The sequence below is a fragment of the Anomaloglossus baeobatrachus genome, chromosome 1 (assembly GCF_048569485.1).
Source record: "Anomaloglossus baeobatrachus isolate aAnoBae1 chromosome 1, aAnoBae1.hap1, whole genome shotgun sequence".
Taxonomy (NCBI): Eukaryota; Metazoa; Chordata; class Amphibia; order Anura; family Aromobatidae; genus Anomaloglossus; species Anomaloglossus baeobatrachus.
The window spans coordinates 283,747,952-283,760,571 of NC_134353.1; the positions used below are offsets into that span (position 1 = coordinate 283,747,952).

The window sequence follows — 12,620 nt, forward strand, 5'->3', positions numbered from 1 at the left end:
GGTCGCAGTCTCTACTTGAGGTGTGGGTTCGAATCCCACTTCTGACAGGTTTCTGTTACATTACAGTCATGTTTTTTTTTTTATTTTCATTTTCACTATGTCCCTCTGTCACAATTCAGACATTTCCACAAACCAGATTAGTCCAAGGACAAAGCCAATGAGAACCCTCTGGATCCTCAATCTTGTCTGTCACAATCATGTTGTTCTCTGCTGCACTATCAGTAAGAAGAGTGAGGTGAAAAATCTCATAAAATAAGCTTCAAGATACACAAAATCTTAAAGATCCTTAGCACTTTATGTTGATATTTCTCAGATTTTTTTTCCGATTTCCTCCATACTACTTCGACTTCAACTTAATTTTTCAGTATAACTACTTTCATTTTCTTCTCGCATTAGTGACTGTTCTGAAAAGAGATACTTAAAACTGTTTTTTTCAGGTATATCTGCACTTCACAAAGAATGAAAATCTTGCTAAATGCATATGGAGAAAGAACTTTATCTTAAATGACTCATACCTAAAAACAGCGCGCTGAAACAAGGAATCGGACCAGGGACCTTTAGATCTTCAGTCTAACGCTCTCCCAACTGAGCTACTTCAGCAACCTACAAAGATAAAGCTACAGCATTGCAAGGCAAACTCAAAGGCGTTAATACATTTTCAGTTCAAAATTTGCATTTTTTGGGGCCAAACAAAAAATGTGTTTGTTTTTAGAAAGTGTGAATTTTCCACAGTTGTGCTTGTCTGGATGGCCGAGCGGTCCAAAGCGCTGCATTCAGGTCGCAGTCTCTACTTGAGGTGTGGGTTCGAATCCCACTTTTGACAGGTTTCTGTTACATTACAGTCATGTTTTTTTTTTTTATTTTCATTTTCACTATGTCCCTCTGTCACAATTCAGACATTTCCACAAACCAGATTACTCCAAGGACAAAGCCAATGAGAACCCTCTGGATCCTCAATCCTGTCTGTCACAATCATGTTGTTCTCTGCTGCACTATCAGTAAGAAGAGTGAGGTGAAAAATCTCATAAAATAAGCTTCAAGATACACAAAATCTTAAAGATCCTTAGCACTTTATGTTGATATTTCTCAGATTTTTTTTCCGATTTCCTCCATACTACTTCGACTTCAACTTAATTTTTCAGTATAACTACTTTCATTTTCTTCTCGCATTAGTGACTGTTCTGAAAAGAGATACTTAAAACTGTTTTTTTCAGGTATATCTGCACTTCACAAAGAATGAAAATCTTGCTAAATGCATATGGAGAAAGAACTTTATCTCAAATCACTCATACTTAAAAACAGCGCGCTGAAACAAGGAATCGGACCAGGGACCTTTAGATCTTCAGTCTAACGCTCTCCCAACTGAGCTACTTCAGCAACCTACAAAGATAAAGCTACAGCATTGCAAGGCAAACTCAAAGACGTTAATAAATTTTCAGTTCAAAATTTGCCTTTTTTTGGGGCCAAACAAAAAATGTGTTTGTTTTTAGAAAGTGTGAATTTTCCACAGTTGTGCTTGTCAGGATGGCCGAGCGGTCCAAGGCGCTGTGTTCAGGTCACAGTCTCTACTTGAGGCGTGGGTTCGAATCCCACCTCTGACAGGTTTCTGTTACATTACAATCATGTTTTGTTTTTTTTTCATTTTCACTATGTCCCTCTGTCACAATTCAGACATTTCCACAAACCAGATTAGTCCAAGGACAAAGCCAATGAGAACCCTCTGGATCCTCAATCCTGTCTGTCACAATCATGTTGTTCTCTGCTGCACTATCAGTAAGAAGAGGGAGGTGGAAAATCTCATAAAATAAACCTCAAGATACACAAAATCTTAAAGATCCTTAGCACTTTATGTTGATATTTCTCAGATTTTTTTCTCCGATTTCCTCCATACTACTTCGACTTCAACTTAATTTTTCAGTATAACTACTTTCATTTTCTTCTCGCATTAGTGACTGTTCTGAAAAGAGATACTTAAAACCGTTTTTTTCAGGTATATCTGCACTTCACAAAGAATGAAAATCTTGCTAAATGCATATGGAGAAAGAACTTTATCTCAAATCACTCATACTTAAAAACAGCGCGCTGAAACAAGGAATCGGACCAGGGACCTTTAGATCTTCAGTCTAACGCTCTCCCAACTGAGCTACTTTAGCAACCTACAAAGATAAAGCTACAGCATTGCAAGGCAAACTCAAAGACGTTAATAAATTTTCAGTTCAAAATTTGCCTTTTTTTGGGGCCAAACAAAAAATGTGTTTGTTTTTAGAAAGTGTGAATTTTCCACAGTTGTGCTTGTCAGGATGGCCGAGCGCTCCAAGGCGCTGCGTTCAGGTCGCAGTCTCTACTTGAGGCGTGGGTTCGAATCCCACTTCTGACAGGTTTCTGTTACATTACAATCATGTTTTGTTTTTTTTTCATTTTCACTATGTCCCTCTGTCACAATTCAGACATTTCCACAAACCAGATTAGTCCAAGGACAAAGCCAATGAGAACCCTCTGGATCCTCAATCCTGTCTGTCACAATCATGTTGTTCTCTGCTGCACTATCAGTAAGAAGAGGGAGGTGGAAAATCTCATAAAATAAACCTCAAGATACACAAAATCTTAAAGATCCTTAGCACTTTATGTTGATATTTCTCAGATTTTTTCTCCGATTTCCTCCATACTACTTCGACTTCAACTTAATTTTTCAGTGTAACTACTTTCATTTTCTTCTCGCATTAGTGACTGTTCTGAAAAGAGATACTTAAAACTGTTTTTTTCAGGTATATCTGCACTTCACAAAGAATGAAAATCTTGCTAAATGCATATGGAGAAAGAACTTTATCTCAAATCACTCATACTTAAAAACAGCGTGCTGAAACCCGGGATCGGACCAGGGACCTTTAGATATTCAGGCTAACGCTCTCCCAACTGAGCTATTTCAGCAACCCACAAAGTTAAAGCTACAGCATTGCAAGGCAAACTCAAAGGCGTTAATACATTTTCAGTTCCAAATTTGCATTTTTTTGGGGCCAAACAAAAAATGTATTTGTTTTTAGAAAGTGTGAATTTTCCACAGTTGTGCTTGTCAGGATGGCCGAGCGGTCCAAGGCGCTGCGTTCAGGTCGCAGTCTCTACTTGAGGCGTGGGTTCGAATCCCACTTCTGACAGGTTTCTGTTACATTACAATCATGTTTTTTTTTTTTTCATTTTCACTATGTCCCTCTGTCACAATTCAGACATTTCCACAAACCAGATTAGTCCAAGGACAAAGCCAATGAGAACCCTCTGGATCCTCAATCCTGTCTGTCACAATCATGTTGTTCTCTGCTGCACTATCAGTAAGAAGAGGGAGGTGAAAAATCTCATAAAATAAACCTCAAGATACACAAAATCTTAAAAGATCCTTAGCACTTTATGTTGATATTTCTCAGATTTTTTTTCTGATTTCCTCCATAGTACTTCGACTTCAACTTAATTTTTCAGTATAACTACTTTCATTTTCTTCTCGCATTAGTGACTGTTCTGAAAAGAGATACTTAAAACTGTTTTTTTCAGGTATATCTGCACTTCACAAAGAATGAAAACCTTGCTAAATGCATATGGAGAAAGAACTTTATCTCAAATCACTCATACTTAAAAACAGCCTGCTGAAACCCGGGATCGGACCAGGGACCTTTAGATCTTCAGTCTAACGCTCTCCCAACTGAGCTATTTCAGCAACCTACAAAGTTAAAGCTACAGCATTGCAAGGCAAACTCAAAGGCGTTAATAAATTTTCAGTTCAAAATTTGCCTTTTTTTGGGGCCAAACAAAAAATGTGTTTGTTTTTAGAAAGTGTGAATTTGCCACAGTTGTGCTTGTCAGGATGGCCGAGCGGTCCAAGGCGCTGCGTTCAGGTCACAGTCTCTACTTGAGGCGTGTGTTCGAATCCCACTTCTGACAGGTTTCTGTTACATTACAGTCATGTTTTTTTTTTTTATTTTCATTTTCACTATGTCCCTCTGTCACAATTCAGACATTTCCACAAACCAGATTAGTCCAAGGACAAAGCCAATGAGAACCCTCTGGATCCTCAATCTTGTCTGTCACAATCATGTTGTTCTCTGCTGCACTATCAGTAAGAAGAGTGAGGTGAAAAATCTCATAAAATAAGCTTCAAGATACACAAAATCTTAAAGATCCTTAGCACTTTATGTTGATATTTCTCAGATTTTTTTTCCGATTTCCTCCATACTACTTCGACTTCAACTTAATTTTTCAGTATAACTACTTTCATTTTCTTCTCGCATTAGTGACTGTTCTGAAAAGAGATACTTAAAACTGTTTTTTTCAGGTATATCTGCACTTCACAAAGAATGAAAATCTTGCTAAATGCATATGGAGAAAGAACTTTATCTCAAATCACTCATACTTAAAAACAGCGCGCTGAAACAAGGAATCGGACCAGGGACCTTTAGATCTTCAGTCTAACGCTCTCCCAACTGAGCTACTTCAGCAACCTACAAAGATAAAGCTACAGCATTGCAAGGCAAACTCAAAGACGTTAATAAATTTTCAGTTCAAAATTTGCCTTTTTTTGGGGCCAAACAAAAAATGTGTTTGTTTTTAGAAAGTGTGAATTTTCCACAGTTGTGCTTGTCAGGATGGCCGAGCGGTCCAAGGCGCTGCGTTCAGGTCACAGTCTCTACTTGAGGCGTGGGTTCGAATCCCACCTCTGACAGGTTTCTGTTACATTACAATCATGTTTTGTTTTTTTTTCATTTTCACTATGTCCCTCTGTCACAATTCAGACATTTCCACAAACCAGATTAGTCCAAGGACAAAGCCAATGAGAACCCTCTGGATCCTCAATCCTGTCTGTCACAATCATGTTGTTCTCTGCTGCACTATCAGTAAGAAGAGGGAGGTGGAAAATCTCATAAAATAAACCTCAAGATACACAAAATCTTAAAGATCCTTAGCACTTTATGTTGATATTTCTCAGATTTTTTTTCCGATTTCCTCCATACTACTTCGACTTCAACTTAATTTTTCAGTATAACTACTTTCATTTTCTTCTCGCATTAGTGACTGTTCTGAAAAGAGATACTTAAAACTGTTTTTTTCAGGTATATCTGCACTTCACAAAGAATGAAAATCTTGCTAAATGCATATGGAGAAAGAACTTTATCTCAAATCACTCATACTTAAAAACAGCGCGCTGAAACAAGGAATCGGACCAGGGACCTTTAGATCTTCAGTCTAACGCTCTCCCAACTGAGCTACTTCAGCAACCTACAAAGATAAAGCTACAGCATTGCAAGGCAAACTCAAAGACGTTAATAAATTTTCAGTTCAAAATTTGCCTTTTTTTGGGGCCAAACAAAAAATGTGTTTGTTTTTAGAAAGTGTGAATTTTCCACAGTTGTGCTTGTCAGGATGGCCGAGCGGTCCAAGGCGCTGCGTTCAGGTCACAGTCTCTACTTGAGGCGTGGGTTCGAATCCCACCTCTGACAGGTTTCTGTTACATTACAATCATGTTTTGTTTTTTTTTCATTTTCACTATGTCCCTCTGTCACAATTCAGACATTTCCACAAACCAGATTAGTCCAAGGACAAAGCCAATGAGAACCCTCTGGATCCTCAATCCTGTCTGTCACAATCATGTTGTTCTCTGCTGCACTATCAGTAAGAAGAGGGAGGTGGAAAATCTCATAAAATAAACCTCAAGATACACAAAATCTTAAAGATCCTTAGCACTTTATGTTGATATTTCTCAGATTTTTTTCTCCGATTTCCTCCATACTACTTCGACTTCAACTTAATTTTTCAGTATAACTACTTTCATTTTCTTCTCGCATTAGTGACTGTTCTGAAAAGAGATACTTAAAACCGTTTTTTTCAGGTATATCTGCACTTCACAAAGAATGAAAATCTTGCTAAATGTATATGGAGAAAGAACTTTATCTCAAATCACTCATACTTAAAAACAGCGTGCTGAAACAAGGAATCGGACCAGGGACCTTTAGATCTTCAGTCTAACGCTCTCCCAACTGAGCTACTTCAGCAACCTACAAAGATAAAGCTACAGCATTGCAAGGCAAACTCAAAGGCGTTAATACATTTTCAGTTCAAAATTTGCATTTTTTGGGGCCAAACAAAAAATGTGTTTGTTTTTAGAAAGTGTGAATTTTCCACAGTTGTGCTTGTCTGGATGGCCGAGCGGTCCAAAGCGCTGCATTCAGGTCGCAGTCTCTACTTGAGGTGTGGGTTCGAATCCCACTTCTGACAGGTTTCTGTTACATTACAGTCATGTTTTTTTTTTTTATTTTCATTTTCACTATGTCCCTCTGTCACAATTTAGACATTTCCACAAACCATATTAGTCCAAGGACAAAGCCAATGAGAACCCTCTGGATCCTCAATCTTGTCTGTCACAATCATGTTGTTCTCTGCTGCACTATCAGTAAGAAGAGTGAGGTGAAAAATCTCATAAAATAAGCTTCAAGATACACAAAATCTTAAAGATACTTAGCACTTTATGTTGATATTTCTCAGATTTTTTTTCCGATTTCCTCCATACTACTTCGACTTCAACTTTATTTTTCAGTATAACTACTTTCATTTTCTTCTTGCATTAGTGACTGTTCTGAAAAGAGATACTTAAAACTGTTTTTTTCAGGTATATCTGCACTTCACAAAGAATGAAAATCTTGCTAAATGCATATGGAGAAAGAACTTTATCTCAAATCACTCATACTTAAAAACAGCGCGCTGAAACAAGGAGTCGGACCAGGGACCTTTAGATCTTCAGTCTAACGCTCTCCCAACTGAGCTACTTCAGCAACCTACAAAGATAAAGCTACAGCATTGCAAGGCAAACTCAAAGACGTTAATAAATTTTCAGTTCAAAATTTGCCTTTTTTTGGGGCCAAACAAAAATGTGTTTGTTTTTAGAAAGTGTGAATTTTCCACAGTTGTGCTTGTCAGGATGGCCGATCGCTCCAAGGCGCTGCGTTCAGATCGCAGTCTCTACTTGAGGCGTGGGTTCGAATCCCACTTCTGACAGGTTTCTGTTACATTACAATCATGTTTTGTTTTTTTTTCATTTTCACTATGTCCCTCTGTCACAATTCAGACATTTCCACAAACCAGATTAGTCCAAGGACAAAGCCAATGAGAACCCTCTGGATCCTCAATCCTGTCTGTCACAATCATGTTGTTCTCTGCTGCACTATCAGTAAGAAGAGGGAGGTGGAAAATCTCATAAAATAAACCTCAAGATACACAAAATCTTAAAGATCCTTAGCACTTTATGTTGATATTTCTCAGATTTTTTCTCCGATTTCCTCCATACTACTTCGACTTCAACTTAATTTTTCAGTATAACTACTTTCATTTTCTTCTCGCATTAGTGACTGTTCTGAAAAGAGATACTTAAAACTGTTTTTTTCAGGTATATCTGCACTTCACAAAGAATAAAAATCTTGCTAAATGCATATGGAGAAAGAACTTTATCTCAAATCACTCATACTTAAAAACAGCGTGCTGAAACCCGGGATCGGACCAGGGACCTTTAGATATTCAGGCTAACGCTCTCCCAACTGAGCTATTTCAGCAACCCACAAAGTTAAAGCTACAGCATTGCAAGGCAAACTCAAAGGCGTTAATACATTTTCAGTTCCAAATTTGCATTTTTTTGGGGCCAAACAAAAAATGTATTTGTTTTTAGAAAGTGTGAATTTTCCACAGTTGTGCTTGTCAGGATGGCCGAGCGGTCCAAGGCGCTGCGTTCAGGTCGCAGTCTCTACTTGAGGCGTGGGTTCGAATCCCACTTCTGACAGGTTTCTGTTACATTACAATCATGTTTTTTTTTTTTTCATTTTCACTATGTCCCTCTGTCACAATTCAGACATTTTTACAAACCAGATTAGTCCAAGGACAAAGCCAATGAGAACCCTCTGGATCCTCAATCTTGTCTGTCACAATCATGTTGTTCTCTGCTGCACTATCAGTAAGAAGAGGGAGGTGAAAAATCTCATAAAATAAACCTCAAGATACACAAAATCTTAAAGATCCTTAGCACTTTATGTTGATATTTCTCAGATTTTTTTTCTGATTTCCTCCATAGTACTTCGACTTCAACTTAATTTTTCAGTATAACTACTTTCATTTTCTTCTCGCATTAGTGACTGTTCTGAAAAGAGATACTTAAAACTGTTTTTTTCAGGTATATCTGCACTTCACAAAGAATGAAAACCTTGCTAAATGCATATGGAGAAAGAACTTTATCTCAAATCACTCATACTTAAAAACAGCCTGCTGAAACCCGGGATCGGACCAGGGACCTTTAGATCTTCAGTCTAACGCTCTCCCAACTGAGCTATTTCAGCAACCTACAAAGTTAAAGCTACAGCATTGCAAGGCAAACTCAAAGGCGTTAATACATTTTCAGTTCAAAATTTGCCTTTTTTTGGGGCCAAACAAAAAATGTGTTTGTTTTTAGAAAGTGTGAATTTGCCACAGTTGTGCTTGTCAGGATGGCCGAGCGGTCCAAGGCGCTGCGTTCAGGTCACAGTCTCTACTTGAGGCGTGGGTTCGAATCCCACTTCTGACAGGTTTCTGTTACATTACAGTCATGTTTTTTTTTTTTATTTTCATTTTCACTATGTCCCTCTGTCACAATTCAGACATTTCCACAAACCAGATTAGTCCAAGGACAAAGCCAATGAGAACCCTCTGGATCCTCAATCTTGTCTGTCACAATCATGTTGTTCTCTGCTGCACTATCAGTAAGAAGAGTGAGGTGAAAAATCTCATAAAATAAGCTTCAAGATACACAAAATCTTAAAGATCCTTAGCACTTTATGTTGATATTTCTCAGATTTTTTTTCCGATTTCCTCCATACTACTTCGACTTCAACTTAATTTTTCAGTATAACTACTTTCATTTTCTTCTCGCATTAGTGACTGTTCTGAAAAGAGATACTTAAAACTGTTTTTTTTCAGGTATATCTGCACTTCACAAAGAATGAAAATCTTGCTAAATGCATATGGAGAAAGAACTTTATCTCAAATCACTCATACTTAAAAACAGCCTGCTGAAACCCGGGATCGGACCAGGGACCTTTAGTCTAACGCTCTCCAAACTGAGCTATTTCAGCAACCTACAAAGTTAAAGCTACAGCATTGCAAGGCAAACTCAAAGGCGTTAATACATTTTCAGTTCAAAATTTGCCTTTTTTTGGGGCCAAACAAAAAATGTGTTTGTCTTTAGAAAGTGTGAATTTTCCACAGTTGTGCTTGTCAGGATGGCCGAGCGGTCCAAGGCGCTGCGGTCAGGTCGCAGTCTCTACTTGAGGCGTGGGTTCGAATCCCACTTTTGACAGGTTTCTGTTACATTACAATCATGTTTTGTTTTTTTTTCATTTTCACTATGTCCCTCTGTCACAATTCAGACATTTCCACAAACCAGATTAGTCCAAGGACAAAGCCAATGAGAACCCTCTGGATCCTCAATCCTGTCTGTCACAATCATGTTGTTCTCTGCTGCACTATCAGTAAGAAGAGGGAGGTGGAAAATCTCATAAAATAAACCTCAAGATACACAAAATCTTAAAGATCCTTAGCACTTTATGTTGATATTTCTCAGATTTTTTCTCCGATTTCCTCCATACTACTTCGACTTCAACTTAATTTTTCAGTATAACTACTTTCATTTTCTTCTCGCATTAGTGACTGTTCTGAAAAGAGATACTTAAAACTGTTTTTTTCAGGTATATCTGCTCTTCACAAAGAATGAAAATCTTGCTAAATGCATATGGAGAAAGAACTTTATCTCAAATCACTCATACTTAAAAACAGCCTGCTGAAACCCGGAATCAGACCAGGGACCTTTAGATCTTCAGTCTAACGCTCTCCCAACTGAGCTATTTCAGCAACCTACAAAGTTAAAGCTACAGCATTGCAAGGCAAACTCAAAGGCGTTAATAAATTTTCAGTTCAAAATTTGCCTTTTTTTGGGGCCAAACAAAAAATGTGTTTGTTTTTAGAAAGTGTGAATTTTCCACAGTTGTGCTTGTCAGGATGGCCGAGCGGGCCAAGGCGCTGCGTTCAGGTCGCAGTCTCTACTTGAGGCGTGGGTTCGAATCCCACTTCTGACAGGTTTCTGTTACATTACAATCCTGTTTTGTTTTTTTTTTATTTTCACTATGTCCCTCTGTCACAATTCAGACATTTCCACAAACCAGATTAGTCCAAGGACAAAGCCAATGAGAACCCTCTGGATCCTCAATCCTGTCTGTCACAATCATGTTGTTCTCTGCTGCACTATCAGTAAGAAGAGGGAGGTGGAAAATCTCATAAAATAAACCTCAAGATACACAAAATCTTAAAGATCCTTAGCACTTTATGTTGATATTTCTCAGATTTTTTCTCCGATTTCCTCCATACTACTTCGACTTCAACTTAATTTTTCAGTATAACTACTTTCATTTTCTTCTCGCATTAGTGACTGTTCTGAAAAGAGATACTTAAAACTGTTTTTTTCAGGTATATCTGCACTTCACAAAGAATGAAAATCTTGCTAAATGCATATGGAGAAAGAACTTTATCTCAAACCACTCATACTTAAAAACAGCGTGCTGAAACACGGGATCGGACCAGGGACCTTTAGATCTTCAGTCTAACGCTTTCCCAACTGAGCTATTTCAGCAACCTACAAAGTTAAAGCTACAGCATTGCAAGGCAAACTCAAAGGCGTTAATACATTTTCAGTTCAAAATTTGGATTTTTTTTTGGCCAAACAAAAAATGTGTTTGTTTTTAGAAAGTGTGAATTTTCCACAGTTGTGCTTGTCAGGATGGCCGAGCGGTCCAAGGCGCTGCGTTCAGGTCGCAGTCTCTACTTGAGGCGTGGGTTCGAATCCCACTTCTGACAGGTTTCTGTTACATTACAATCATGTTTTTTTTTTTTCATTTTCACTATGTCCCTCTGTCACAATTCAGACATTTCCACAAACCAGATTAGTCCAAGGACAAAGCCAATGAGAACCCTCTGGATCCTCAATCCTGTCTGTCACAATCATGTTGTTCTCTGCTGCACTATCAGTAAGAAGAGGGAGGTGGAAAATCTCATAAAATAAACCTCAAGATACACAAAATCTTAAAGATCCTTAGCACTTTATGTTGATATTTCTCAGATTTTTTCTCCGATTTCCTCCATACTACTTGGACTTCAACTTAATTTTTCAGTATAACTACTTTCATTTTCTTCTCGCATTAGTGACTGTTCTGAAAAGAGATACTTAAAACTGTTTTTTTCAGGTATATCTGCACTTCACAAAGAATGAAAATCTTGCTAAATGCATATGGAGAAAGAACTTTATCTCAAATCACTCATACTTAAAAACAGCGTGCTGAAAGCCGGGATCGGACCAGGGACCTTTAGATCTTCAGTCTAACGCTCTCCCAACTGAGCTATTTCAGCAACCTACAAAGTTAAAGCTACAGCATTGCAAGGCAAACTCAAAGGCGTTAATACATTTTCAGTTCAAAATTTGGATTTTTTTTTGGCCAAACAAAAAATGTGTTTGTTTTTAGAAAGTGTGAATTTTCCACAGTTGTGCTTGTCAGGATGGCCGAGCGGTCCAAGGCGCTGCGTTCAGGTCGCAGTCTCTACTTGAGGCGTGGGTTCGAATCCCACTTCTGACAGGTTTCTGTTACATTACAATCATGTTTTTTTTTTTTCATTTTCACTATGTCCCTCTGTCACAATTCAGACATTTCCACAAACCAGATTAGTCCAAGGACAAAGCCAATGAGAACCCTCTGGATCCTCAATCCTGTCTGTCACAATCATGTTGTTCTCTGCTGCACTATCAGTAAGAAGAGGGAGGTGAAAAATCTCATAAAATAAACCTCAAGATACACAAAATCTTAAAGATCCTTAGCACTTTATGTTGATATTTTTCAGATTTTTTTTCTGATTTCCTCCATACTACTTGGACTTCAACTTAATTTTTCAGTATAACTACTTTCATTTTCTTCTCGCATTAGTGACTGTTCTGAAAAGAGATACTTAAAACTGTTTTTTTCAGGTATATCTGCACTTCACAAAGAATGAAAATCTTGCTAAATGCATATGGAGAAAGAACTTTATCTCAAATCACTCATACTTAAAAACAGCGTGCTGAAACCCGGGATCGGACCAGGGACCTTTAGATCTTCAGTCTAACGCTCTCCCAACTGAGCTATTTCAGCAACCTACAAAGATAAAGCTACAGCATTGCAAGGCAAACTCAAAGGCGTTAATACATTTTCAGTTCAAAATTTGCATTTTTTTGGGGCCAAACAAAAAATGTGTTTGTTTTTAGAAAGTGTGAATTTTCCACAGTTGTGCTTGTCAGGATGGCCGAGCGGTCCAAGGCGCTGCGTTCAGGTCGCAGTCTCTACTTGAGGCATGGGTTCGAATCCCACTTCTGACAGGTTTCTGTTACATTACAATCATGTTGTTTTTTTTTTCATTTTCACTATGTCCCTCTGTCACAATTCAGACATTTCCACAAACCAGATTAGTCCAAGGACAAAGCCAATGAGAACCCTATGGATCCTCAATCCTGTCTGTCACAATCATGTTGTTCTCTGCTGCACTATCAG

General features: G+C 38.1%; 7 non-coding genes across 7 annotated transcripts; 4 read left to right on the top strand and 3 right to left on the bottom strand.

The window, feature by feature from the left end:
- The first annotated feature begins 3,069 nt into the window (after positions 1 to 3,069).
- On the top strand, positions 3,070 to 3,152 carry TRNAL-CAG (transfer RNA leucine (anticodon CAG)). Its single transcript has one exon. It is a non-coding gene; the product is annotated as a tRNA-Leu (tRNA).
- Positions 3,153 to 3,630: 478 nt separating this feature from the next.
- TRNAF-GAA (transfer RNA phenylalanine (anticodon GAA)) lies at positions 3,631 to 3,703 on the bottom strand. Its single transcript has one exon. It is a non-coding gene; the product is annotated as a tRNA-Phe (tRNA).
- A 4,021-nt stretch (positions 3,704 to 7,724) lies between these two features.
- Positions 7,725 to 7,807, top strand: TRNAL-CAG (transfer RNA leucine (anticodon CAG)). The gene has a single exon. It is a non-coding gene; the product is annotated as a tRNA-Leu (tRNA).
- A 477-nt stretch (positions 7,808 to 8,284) lies between these two features.
- On the bottom strand, positions 8,285 to 8,357 carry TRNAF-GAA (transfer RNA phenylalanine (anticodon GAA)). The gene has a single exon. It is a non-coding gene; the product is annotated as a tRNA-Phe (tRNA).
- Positions 8,358 to 10,819: 2,462 nt separating this feature from the next.
- TRNAL-CAG (transfer RNA leucine (anticodon CAG)) lies at positions 10,820 to 10,902 on the top strand. Its single transcript has one exon. It is a non-coding gene; the product is annotated as a tRNA-Leu (tRNA).
- Positions 10,903 to 11,592: 690 nt separating this feature from the next.
- Positions 11,593 to 11,675, top strand: TRNAL-CAG (transfer RNA leucine (anticodon CAG)). Its single transcript has one exon. It is a non-coding gene; the product is annotated as a tRNA-Leu (tRNA).
- Positions 11,676 to 12,151: 476 nt separating this feature from the next.
- On the bottom strand, positions 12,152 to 12,224 carry TRNAF-GAA (transfer RNA phenylalanine (anticodon GAA)). The gene has a single exon. It is a non-coding gene; the product is annotated as a tRNA-Phe (tRNA).
- Between the last annotated feature and the right edge of the window lie 396 nt (positions 12,225 to 12,620).